Source organism: Epinephelus moara, chromosome 5 (genome assembly GCF_006386435.1).
Source record: "Epinephelus moara isolate mb chromosome 5, YSFRI_EMoa_1.0, whole genome shotgun sequence".
Taxonomy (NCBI): domain Eukaryota; kingdom Metazoa; phylum Chordata; class Actinopteri; order Perciformes; family Serranidae; genus Epinephelus; species Epinephelus moara.
The window spans coordinates 43087308-43099431 of NC_065510.1; positions in this window are offsets into that span (position 1 = coordinate 43087308).

Sequence of the window (12124 nt, forward strand, 5' to 3'; positions counted from 1 at the left end):
AGAGCTACAGGCTACAATGAGGCTAAAAACAGAGTTCAAATGATGTTTTTCCAAACAACTTTTTATGTCGGGGCTTCAGGACACTTGGATCACTACGGATGAGCAGTATGGAGATATTTTGTGGTTTCAATTATGTGTTTTTGGACGTTTGAATCTGGGGTGCCGTCAGCCTCCATTAGGTGGAGTTGTGTTGCTACTCCCTCACCCCTGGGATCTCCGCAAGGGATGTGAGGACTCTAAAACTTCACCTGAGCCTGCCTCGGCATATGGGTGAGTAGATAATGGCTGAATTTTCATTTTTTGGTGCACTATCCCTTTAAGGCAAAACAACCTCAAACTACATTGTAAACCCCAATCCATCTATGACACCAAATTTTTATGTAATGTGTACTAAATGCCTCGGATTGTCAAAATGACATAAAAACTGTTGTTTACCTGATACAAAACCTCATTCCTTGTGAGCCTGGCATATTTTTTTACTGTTAAGTCAACAACTTTTGAGTTTTGATTTAATTTGACTGAAATTTATAAAGCTGATTTGCCTAATTAGTTAAAGGCCAATAAACAAACACCATCATTGTGTACTTGAGATATTGTGGCATGTTGGGGCTAAATGGGTGGTGTTTCCCAGCATGCCTTGAGACAATGTGTTAAAGGCCATAAGCCTAAAGGCCCGAACATACTCGGGCGGAATGTACACGGAACGGACTCCGAGGAGGTCTGCGTGGACTCAAAGCGGACGTCCGCAAGCCCTGTGCGCGCAAAGCTCAGATTTTACGACCGTGCGGACTCCGCTCCACGCACCAGTGACTGCTCAGCATGTATTTTTCACGGACATTTTTACAGGAAACTACAATGCGGAAGTGCGCTCGACTATGGAAGCCCGGATGACTGCGGACATTCCTCGCAGAGTCCGTTCCGCGTACGTTCCGCCCGAGTATGTTCGGGCCTTAAGAAAACTGTTTAAATGTATTCTAAATCGCTCAGGTTACCTATAAAACAGTGCTAAATGTTTATGTATTTCACAGTGGTTTTAATGGGTTACACTTAATGTTGTGGTAAAAGATATTTTGCAACATGAGCTAGTAAGTCGTATTCACAGTTAGTGACTTCCCGCCTGTGTGGAGCATCAAACACTGGAGTATGGAGTAGTAATTTCCACACATCCCGACCCCAACAAGACAGCCACATGGTCACTCCTCCTGAACACAGGCAGCACTGCACTACAGCTGACTCTGAATGGTGTACAACAGTGATCCAAAGCAGGAACAGGACAGCACCTCACATTGTCATCATAACACCAGTCCTTATTTACCATAAAGCACACGCCTCCTCTCCTTCTCTTACCAGAGTCCTATGCCCTGTCAGATCACCAAATAAAAGAAGAGCCTTCTGGTTGAATGGTGCTGTCCAAGTTTCGGTGAATCAAAGGATATTACAGTTCCTGATATCGTGTTGGGAACTGATGCAGCTCAGAGGTAATTTTCCAATACCTGTACAATGACCAGCAGGATGATGGCTCAGCTGGTGCCCATCCCTCTCCATCTTTCCTCAGTATTGACCAATGTTTACATTTGAAAACCTAGAGCTGGGCAGCTAGCAGCTAGCTACATGGAAGTCAGCAGGAGGAGAATTTCTAGACTGTCGAGTTGATTTCCTCATCCTGATGGGTGACTCACAGCCACATGCCACCGCCATTCAAAGCCAACCACTAAAAGCACAACAGACATTTGCAAAATAAACATGACAGCGTAAATGAGCACAAATTTGATAGAGCTGAAGAAGGTTATAGTGCTTGATCCATTCTAGGTGCTCAGCTCTGCTGTCTCACTTTTGACCATTCTTGTTTTGTTTTTTTGTTTGTTTTTTAATCTGTCTCTTTTGAATCCCCCAAATTTACTGAAACGCAATATCATAATAACTGCAATACTGTACTGGAGTACCACTTAACTGGATAGACTAGCTGTGCTTTACAAGGTTGTGCAGCCAAAGTTAAACTTGATTAAACACTGACCCCAAATATGATGCAATCCATTCAGCGCATCCAATGTCATTTAGCACTGATAAGAGGTAAAGGTTGTGATGATGCCAATTGTGACGGTGCCAATTTCACTCAAGAGACGAATGTCATAGTTTTTGTGAGTCTTTGAATTTCCAGAGTTATGTAATCCCACTCTGCTTGGGCAAAAATATCAGGAATGGCAAAAATATGAGAGAAGATGGGGACACATCACAAAATTAATTTGTGATTAATTATCATAGTTATCTGCTTTGTAGGATGGGCATGCTTAACGTATGGTGATCAACACATTGAGCAACTCACACATGCATATGTATTTGATGAAACACTGATGTTAGCCTGCTGCAATCAGCTGTATAGTATCAGGAATGATAGCTTGTGGGGCAAAAGCCAAGCAGCCTCCTTGCCTCTGCCAGAAACCCCCCACATGATCACTGACGTCAGCAGGTGTTCTCACCAGCCGGCTCTCCCTTGAACTGCTGGGTCAGTTTCCTGTTAGGCCCTGACACAATATGCATGAATGCTCCATCTCACAGCACTGCCTCCCTGTGAAGTGGTGTTCAGGTTACATTCCTCCCAGTTAAAGCCCTTGGCCCTCCCCAGCCACAGCAGATCTGTAAACTGTTTACACTTCACTTCCCACACCTGGAAGAGGGCCAAGGCAAACCTGGAACGAGGCCCACAAGAAGGAACCAACAGATAGGCCCTTAGATTTCAGCAGGAGAGAAGTGATTGTGTCTTGGGCTGGAGTGGAGTATTGACTCACTACCAACACTGCCCCACTCTCCTTTTCTCTCTTCTAAAGGGAGTGTAGAAGAGGAAGTTTGAACTGAAGCAGATCCATGTGTTCAACAGTCTGCTGGCCCACAAAACTAAGACTCAGTGTGCTCTCATCCCATAAATATCTCCTCAAGTCCTCTCATAAGACTATGTTTCTGATGAACAGTGATTAGACATAGATTAGATGTGAATGCTTCCTTTAATGCTAACCTTATTAACATATTCTCAAAGAACGGTTTGTATGATATCCTACAAAAAATGCACGCACAAGAGTTTGTTTGTTATCCTATGAATTTGCACCCCACAAATGACATACGTCCTTAATGTACATTTACAGAAGTTAGGCTAAGGCAATTAAAGTTGCTGTGGTAAGGTTTAGGAAAAGAAACATGGTTGGGTAACTTTAGGTTTAGGCAAGATAAGTTTAGGTTTGGGAAACGCTACATGGTGAGGACTCAAAAATGACTCAAAGTTCACACATATTCGAACATTTAACTCCAGGGGTAAGTCCTGTGAAAAAGCCTGGTTTTCTGTGACCCATCCACCACCCTTAACCTGCCTCCTTACAAGCGCTCGGGGCTGCTTCCTAGTTTACTGCTGTTAGTACATTGGTCACGTGACAGCAGCCTTTCAAAATACATGGCATATGTACGAATTTGGTTGCATTGCTTTTTGTAGGAAAACACTCGAAAATTTGTGAGAGCAGCCTGACCTTATTTATGTGGATGCTTTAGAAAAGAAAACTAGTAGATTGTATTTGTTTTCTTCTCTCGCTCCTCTCTCAGAATGTGATTAATGTTTCCTTCAAATCACAGCAGCAAATCTGCCACTGATGCACAGGTGCTCTGGTGTACATCACTGCTTGAGCCTAATAAGGATATCGTGGCTACCACACACTACTTCTGTGTATGTCAGTTTTCATGCATGCTACACCTCATGTAAATGCAAGTCCAATCCCTGACATGTTCTGCAAGCGTGATGTAAAGCTAAGACAGAAAGAAATCCTCTGTTCCCCCGATGCTCACAGTGAAGCTCGGAGAATGGGGAAAACAGGCAACTGAAAGAATGAGGGAGGACCTGCTGTATGTGCTTTATGATTAAAAAGAAACTGAATCACTTAGTGAAAAAAGAGCAAGGGAATTCACAGAGTGGGACACAGATATACAGATATACACTGCAGGCACTAAATACAAATGAGATTATGGAAAGATACTATGCAAAAGTGTGCCATGTGAATACCAATTATTATGTTTGATGATTATATTTAGAACTGAAGTTATGGAGGAGAGATATATTCACTAAATGCACTAAGGGAGAGGATGGGCAATTAAAGCAAGACCTACATTTTGTGGTATATTGTACAATAAAGCTTCCATGTAGAGATTTGGATACATCCAAATGTAGTGGACTGTTGCAAAGCCATGCTACATAATACAACAGAAATGGAAAAATGTGTCAACTGCATTTACAGTGCAAGTCTGGCTCGGCCTATTAATTGCCTCTGTGTCCAATTTGCTGTCTTCTTTGCAAGTGACAGTGGCAAAGAAAGGCATTTTCTATGACTGGTATTAGGAGAGGATGAGAGAGGGAGACATAGAGACACAGAGCAAGAAAGAGAGAAAGTAAACCCATAGCCCCAAACTAGCATGTCCTGCAGTGACATGTATATTGAATACCAATCAGAGGCATGGGGCTTGCCAGCCCCAGCGCAGCACTCATTTCCAATGCACACACTGTAGCTCAATCAGTAGGGCCCTGGCAGATAAAAAGGGATCGCTTGCCTGGCTCTCTGAATATTAGCTAATGCCACATTTGCAAGTCTTCAAGAGCAAAGGGAGAGTGGGTGAGTGGGGGACAAAGAGAGAGATGAGGGAGATATAGAGGGATGGAGAAACAGAGGGATACGAGAAGGGGAAGATAAAGATAGAAATAGAGTGAGAGCAAGAGAAGGAGGAAACATAAAAACTGTGCTCTGTTTGGGACTGTAGAAAAAAGGATTATTTCTTGCAATAAAAAAAAAGCTGTGAATTGCTTTGTAGTGCACAAGTGATGGAAGTGATGCCTGGATGGGGATTATGCTCTTTTCATCATAAAGCCCCATCTGGTATACTAGCAAGATCACGTCTGTCCAGGCCCCTCGCCCTTTAAAGTGCCGGCTTGGGTTACACATCAATGCAGTCCAATTGCAGCTGTGCCGGGATAAAATAAGGCAGAGCAACTCTACACATACATGGTGAAACACACAAGGCACACGCTAATGTGCACACATTCACTCAAAGAAATGTTCATCAATTACAAAAATGTTTGTACACATGCAAATAGACAGATGGATGAACAGGAAGGCAGACTGAATGACCGTCAGACAGAGAAATCACACACACACACACACACACACACACACACACATAAGTCCCACAGAAACAATGGTAAAACACAAAAAGGACAGTTCTGTTTTTGAAGCATGCCTATTTCTAACTTGAAAGAGCCAACCATAATTAAAACCAATGGGCAGCAATGCGAGATAAATGAATAGCAGAGCATTCACCAGACCCCTCCTCATCTTTTAACTTTTTAACTAAACCACTGCTCCGGTGTCTGACAGATGTTCCAGCTCTATTTGATGTGTGCATGTGCATGCCCATGTGTGTGTATTTCTGAGTCTGTGTGTCTACACCGACTGGCAGGATATTATCATATGTCATTTCCTTCTACACTTTCTGTGGAGATCCATCATGGCCGCTTACATACATAAAACCATCATGGGCTCAGCTATTTATAAGAACCAGATTTTCCTTTACTACAGTGGCTGCATGTGCAACACATACAGTCACATGGTACAGAAACGGTACAGTAAGATATGCTGTACTACATTATGGGACAGCATTTGATGTGATGATAGCGTACCTACTGTAGCGTTATAGTATCTACTATCAAGGGATCTAATTAAAATACATACACACTATATTCAGTCTTTTATCATGTGAGCATTTGCCAGTTCAACTTACACTGTGGTACATGTACCAACAGATTTCTTTAGACTGCTGCTACATAAAACCTTACATGAGTTTTGGGAATCCGTGAATTGGAATCATTAAATATTCAAACATTTAGAATATTTAAAAAGCAATTAGAGTATTCAGCATTCACAGACCCCATCGGCTATTGGTCTGACAACGATTTAGCCTCTGGGGGATATGGTCAATATTTCTGAGCTTCCGGTGTCAGCCAGTGGATATCCTGAAATCAAATGATGAATATCTAGGCCAAGCAATTTTGGAAACCATCAGCTATTGGTCTGACAACAATCTGCATTCATATAGAAATATCTGTTTATAGAGACTAATTGAAAGTTTAATCTTCTTCAGACTATAGTCGATGGGTTCTGAAATTGCATTTCAGCTAATTCATCTCGCCTCTTGCACTCCACATGGACTGTTTACCTGCATTCAGCTAAAGCCTGCTAAAATGTGATTGGTCCAGCTGCACTGTTGGTACATATACCCACAAAAGTAATGCACTACAATTCATACATAACTCATGTGATCATTAGCCAGTATTTCATGTATAACCCACGCAATCAGAAAAGGCTGTGATCACGCAACCAATGTGCTTACAGAAGTAAAGGTTTGGGACAATTTCGGAATCCAACAGCTTTCGGTCTGATGGCGATAAGGCTTCTCGAGAAGGCCAATATTTTGGGCTGTTTTAGTGTAGCCAGCACGAGTGTGCAGTGGTTAGCATTGTCGCTTCACAGCTAGATGGTATCTTCTTCACACCCCAGGGTGGGGGAGCCCTTTTGTGCAGTTTGCATGCTCCCCGTGTCAGCATGGGTTTTCTCTGGCTACTCTGGCTTCTTCCCACAGTCCAAAGACATGCAGGCTAGGTTAATTGGTGACTCTACATTGACCACAAATGTGCATTTGAGTGTGAATAGTTGTGTTAGAATGTTTCTATGTGTCAGCCTGGCGACCTGTCCAGGGTGTACCCTGCCTGTTGCCCAATGTCAGCTGGGATCGGAGTCAACTCCCCCACGGCCCCTAACAGGATAAGTGATTACGGAAAATGAATGAATGAATGATTTCCACTTCTGTGCACCAGTAATTTCAGCTAATCTCCAAACAGATATGAATGGAAATACATCTGGAAAAAAAGCTAATGCAAACTATGTCGTAGATTAGATTTTGGCCGATGTGTTCCGCCTCATCATAGTGGGGTACTTATTTGTTAGATATCATACGAACTGTTGTGTTGGATTGATCAATGCTTCTCAGACTACATATGGACTACAAAGGATAGCAATGTTTCCAATACCAAAATCTTGTCCTGTTGCCTACCCACTCTGCATGCATATGTAGATATCAGTTAACATCAGTATTTAGTGATTGATACAATGAGGAGAGCTGAAAATAACAGCAAACTGCTTCACATCTTAATTCTCTAGACAATAAGCAAGATGGATTTAAATCACATTACACAACCAAATCCTCTCTTTTTACATTGTTTCAAGGAGATGAGATTTAGCTGATGGGTCACATTCCTCCTGCAGATGTACAATTATGCGTTTTAGAAGAGACATCTGCCTTTCAGCCACAAATGATATTAGAAGTCACACATTAACTTGAAGGACGTGATTCACTTTCTAGCTATGCTAGGCCTTTAATTCTCCCGTCTAAATTGGCTGGGGAGGATGGTTCTTCCTCTTAAGACTGTGTCATCCTCACATTGGGCCTCATTGCTGGAAGAAAGGCCCACCATCATTATCTCATGATCTGCCTATTCCTTGTCATTCCTACACCAATAGGAAATGAACAAAGAGAATAATATTACAACTCGATAAAGATAAATGGAACTCAATTTCACTGGAATTTAAACACGCTTTTGATTCACATGAAAAAAGAAACGATAATAAGAAATATAATTTGATTTGTTTGGCATTAAAGATATTTTGAGCTCTCCATTGATTATTCTGGATGAAGAAATTAGTGTAGCTTCTCTTTCAGTGCCTTCCAAATAATGAACAATGGAGAAGAGAAAAAGAAAGAGACTGAGATAGGGAGGGAGGTAACGTTATGACTCTATTGAAGATTTTGTTGTTAACAAATTGGTGGGTCTCAGCTGTTTTCCAAGACTTCAGCCTCCAGGTGCATTTGTCTGCCTGTTTGCCCATCTCTTGCTTCATTGTAGTGCTTCTTTCAATGCCGATCTTTCAGTTGTATCCGGACAGCCCAAATGACAATGCTGCCGGCAACAGAGAGGTGGTTGACGGGAGAGGAGTGAATAAAAAGAGCCCAAATCACCACTTCCCCCGCCTCCTTCTCTTTCCCCTCCTCCCCTGTCAGCCGGTCTGGACAGCCCCGAGGAGATCAAACCTGTTTGTAATCCCGCTCTTCCTCTTCATGTCTATGTGTTTACAACCTGACCACATTGCTGCTGTACGCTCTCTCAAAGCTCTGTCTGTGGTCCACGTCTCTCTCTATTAAATCAGATGTAGGAAGGTGGGGAAGAAATGGGATGTATTCATTGTCCTTGGCTGACAGCTTCTGAGAAAGACAGTTTCACAGTGCTAGTTTTTCTGCACTGTACTGACAAGTGATGGGCAATTAATTTACACCAGCCGCTCCCCCATTTTCACATGGTCATAATAGACATTTCCAGCCTGGGGTCTGAGTGAACGGTGAAGTGTCTGCTTTATGACTGTCATCAGATGGTTTGTTCTCGTCCTGGTTCCTTCTTGGATGGAATGCAAGCTAACTATTAGGAGTGACATTTTCCTTGGGAGCAGTCCAGGGGCCTTCCATCTTTTTCATCCACGCTCAGGTTCTTTCAAAATGCAGTAATTTGCGGAAGGGGACTTCTGCCATAGATCACAAGATCTGGATCTGTGGGGTTGGTGGGCAGGGGAACGGCCTTTGGGGTACAACCCTGGAACTTCTTCAATGAAAACCACATGGCTTTTAATGGGCAACCTCTGGGTGGTCCAATCAGCCTCAACATGACATTTAGTGACACATGTGTCTCTGCCGATTGATTGCAGCCCATGAGACATCAGCTTTTATCCCTCTTTCTAGCATGTTTCACATTGTGATTTATCTGGATGACAGCAGCAGTTGATTATATGATGCCATAAATGAATTTCAGGCAGGTTGTGTTGGGTTTCCCAGGGGTCTTTGTGGCTTCTTTGACATCTTCATCCAGTCAGTTTTACAGCACTTTGGATCTTTGGAAAAGCAACTCGTAAAGAATAAAAAAAGCATCTAATAAACAGTGACGGCATTTGTAGGAAAGGAATAATCCTGCATGTGAACATGTCTTTGATTCTTTCCTTACAACACATCATTCATGTTCAAAGTACACCATTCACAGCGAACACAAGACTCTTAATATCTTCCCAAATCTCAAGGTCAGAAAGTAAACAGGACGGTGCAGAGCTCACCACATCTGACCCCAGTCACCAAAATGTTACTTATCTGCATAACAAGAACAGCAATCATCTCACTTCAGTGGTTTTCCTGCTACAAACCCTCTCGCTCTGCAACAATCTGACATCATCGTCCGCAGCCTCACCAGAACATTTGTGGTGTGTGATTTCAAAGCAGTGGGAAAACCCCTTCCCTCTGACTCGGAAGTAACTGAATAAGCAACTTTTCATTGGGTTTGCTGGTTTCACATGTAAATGACAATACCCATGCCCATTGGGATGCTTTAATGCATGATGTGAGGATTGTTATGGGAGCTAAGCATGGATAAATATATGTAGTAACCTACATAATATAGCCATAAACACATATACATTGATACACATGTATTTATTAATGCTATGTGCAATTTTCATTTTTGATATTGTTATATTTACATGTACAGTATATTTTACACACAGGGACAACAGATGGAAATTAGCTTAGTGCTATATGTGTTGCAATACATACTGCACACTGTCCCTGTTTTAAAAATCCATTAAATAAAATCCCATTTAAATAAAATCAGGACTGATAAAGTCTTATAAACAATACTGTGACTTTATTTTGAGTCTGTCTGAGTTAATTCTCAAGGTTACTATGAGCAGCTGATCCCACTATGGCTGTCATTAGAAGTGTAGTTTACTAGGGGTTGTATGAAACAAGTAAAGCATGTTTTCCCTGCGCTCTGGGCAGTGCTGACTGCCATTGCAAATTACTTTATAGTGGAGCAATCCACTTGCAGCAATGAGCTGCTTTTGGTGTCTTTCCCTAAATGCAGTTTCCCATGATTACACTGAAACATATCTGCTCAGGCCAAATGACTTGAGTATTTTCTTATATCAAACTGGTTGACCAGGCCTCATATAGAATTCTTTATTGTAAGTTGAGAGTGTGTTGACTTGGTTTGCTTGGATTGAAAATGCTGAGTTGGTGGAAAAAGTGACAGCCTGGCTGTGTCTTACATTAAGCTTGGTATCTCTGTGACTGGAGCAATCTTCAAGACTCCCAAACTTCAAATTCACTGTTTTACTTCAATATGGAGTCAAAAATGGAGGCTTTTGTACTTTTACGTTGCATAAAGGACTGACTTACTATTACCATGTAATGTGGCCTGTATTGTCCCATAAAATACTTAAAAACTATTTTTGCCTTTCATGCCTTATCCCATTGTTAGTGGTGGAATTATACACACAGCAACCAACATTGCATAAAACATTTTGTCAGTTGTACTCACAGTGAGCCCCACTCACCACAGATTTTGGTGTAAAACCAATAAACTGTGATCTAAATGACCCAAATACGGTTAAAAACAAGCTATGAGACAACAACATTGGCCTTTTTGTGCAGATATGCAAAAGTTCTCCCAGTCTGAAATATAGTTTTACATTATTAAATGGAGCTGATCTTTGAAATAACATAAACTAGACGTTCACCAGTCTTTTGAAAAAACACAATGACCCCAAACCCATCCCACTGGGCTGATCATCTCACTGTGGAGACATTTGCAAAAATGTACAACTAAAGAAAACATGCTGATATCCAGCCTGGATCTAATAAAAGTCGTTTTGCCATGCTGACAACCTACATTTCATTCTCAAGTTTGAAGAGTCAAACACAACCACTACTGGGGGTCAGTCTGTCGAATGGCGTCCCACAGAGACCCCATGATAGAGGGACTGGAGCTGAGCGAGGGAGGGGTAAGAGGAGGTTTGGTCCTCAAATAAAGTGCTTAAAGAAATAAAATGCAAATCATGATAATCATATGAACACGCCAACCTTTAAAAAAAAAAAAAAAGGAATATTAATTATAGGCAGCTACAATTCGATGGGTTGAAATAATAAGCTTAAGAGGGCGATGACCATAATGGCTACCTGCAGTGCCTGGAAAAAAAAACAGAGTGCGCCCCCACCAAGCCCTCCATCTTTCATAGAGCTACAAACAGCCTCGGCTTCTCCTTTGGTCAGCCGGCAGCAAAATGAAAAGAAAAACCCTCCCCTGGGTTTGAAATAAAAGGCCTGAATCAAACTAACACCAGGAGAGTTTTTCGTTCACTTTGCTACCTGCAGTTTCTGCATATTAGCCTCTACTACTCCTGGTCCACATCCCGCAGTGAAATTAATACAAAATTACATTAAAGTTAATGTAACATGACATGCCCCCTCTTTTCAAATGATTTCCTTTGCTTTTTGTTGTGATTTTTGCGGCTGTTGCACATTTGTAAAAACCACCTGCAGGAGTGATTTGCCAATTTAGTAAAGTGTACCTGAAGCTGTCCGATGGCTACGACTAACATCCCGGAACACCATTTAAGCTATATTAATGGCAATGATCAATAACTGCATGCCAACAGCCAGAATAAATAATGCATCAATACTTTGTATTTAAAGCAGCAAAGAATCACGGCTCTAACAGCATCAGACATGATGGAGACCCCCTACCTGGCAGCCCCTGTATCCACGACCCCCGCTGTTTGTGTATTGTCGACCCATGGCAGCCCATTGACAGCCTCCCCCGGATTGCCAATTTCCCGTTGGTGGTCCAGGGTTTCGCCTGTCCTTTCTCAGCATTGTGCAACTGGAATAGGTGCGTCCTCCCCTGTTCACGCTGCGGTTGTAGCTCCACGATCTGATTGGACAGCGCTGAGCAAGACTTCATCAGGAGAACATCCCTGTCGTCATGACAACTTGCCAATATCCCAACAGGGGTGTGTTTGTGGGAGGGTGGGGTTGCGGGGAGGTTGCTTTCTTGCCTCCGACTGGAACACGACAACGTTTTATTTTACATCATTGTTACCTCACCGCTTGCTTCCCTCTTGTTAGTCCTAGCGGGCTAAGCTAATCTGTCCAGTTTGCGATCTCAGAGCAT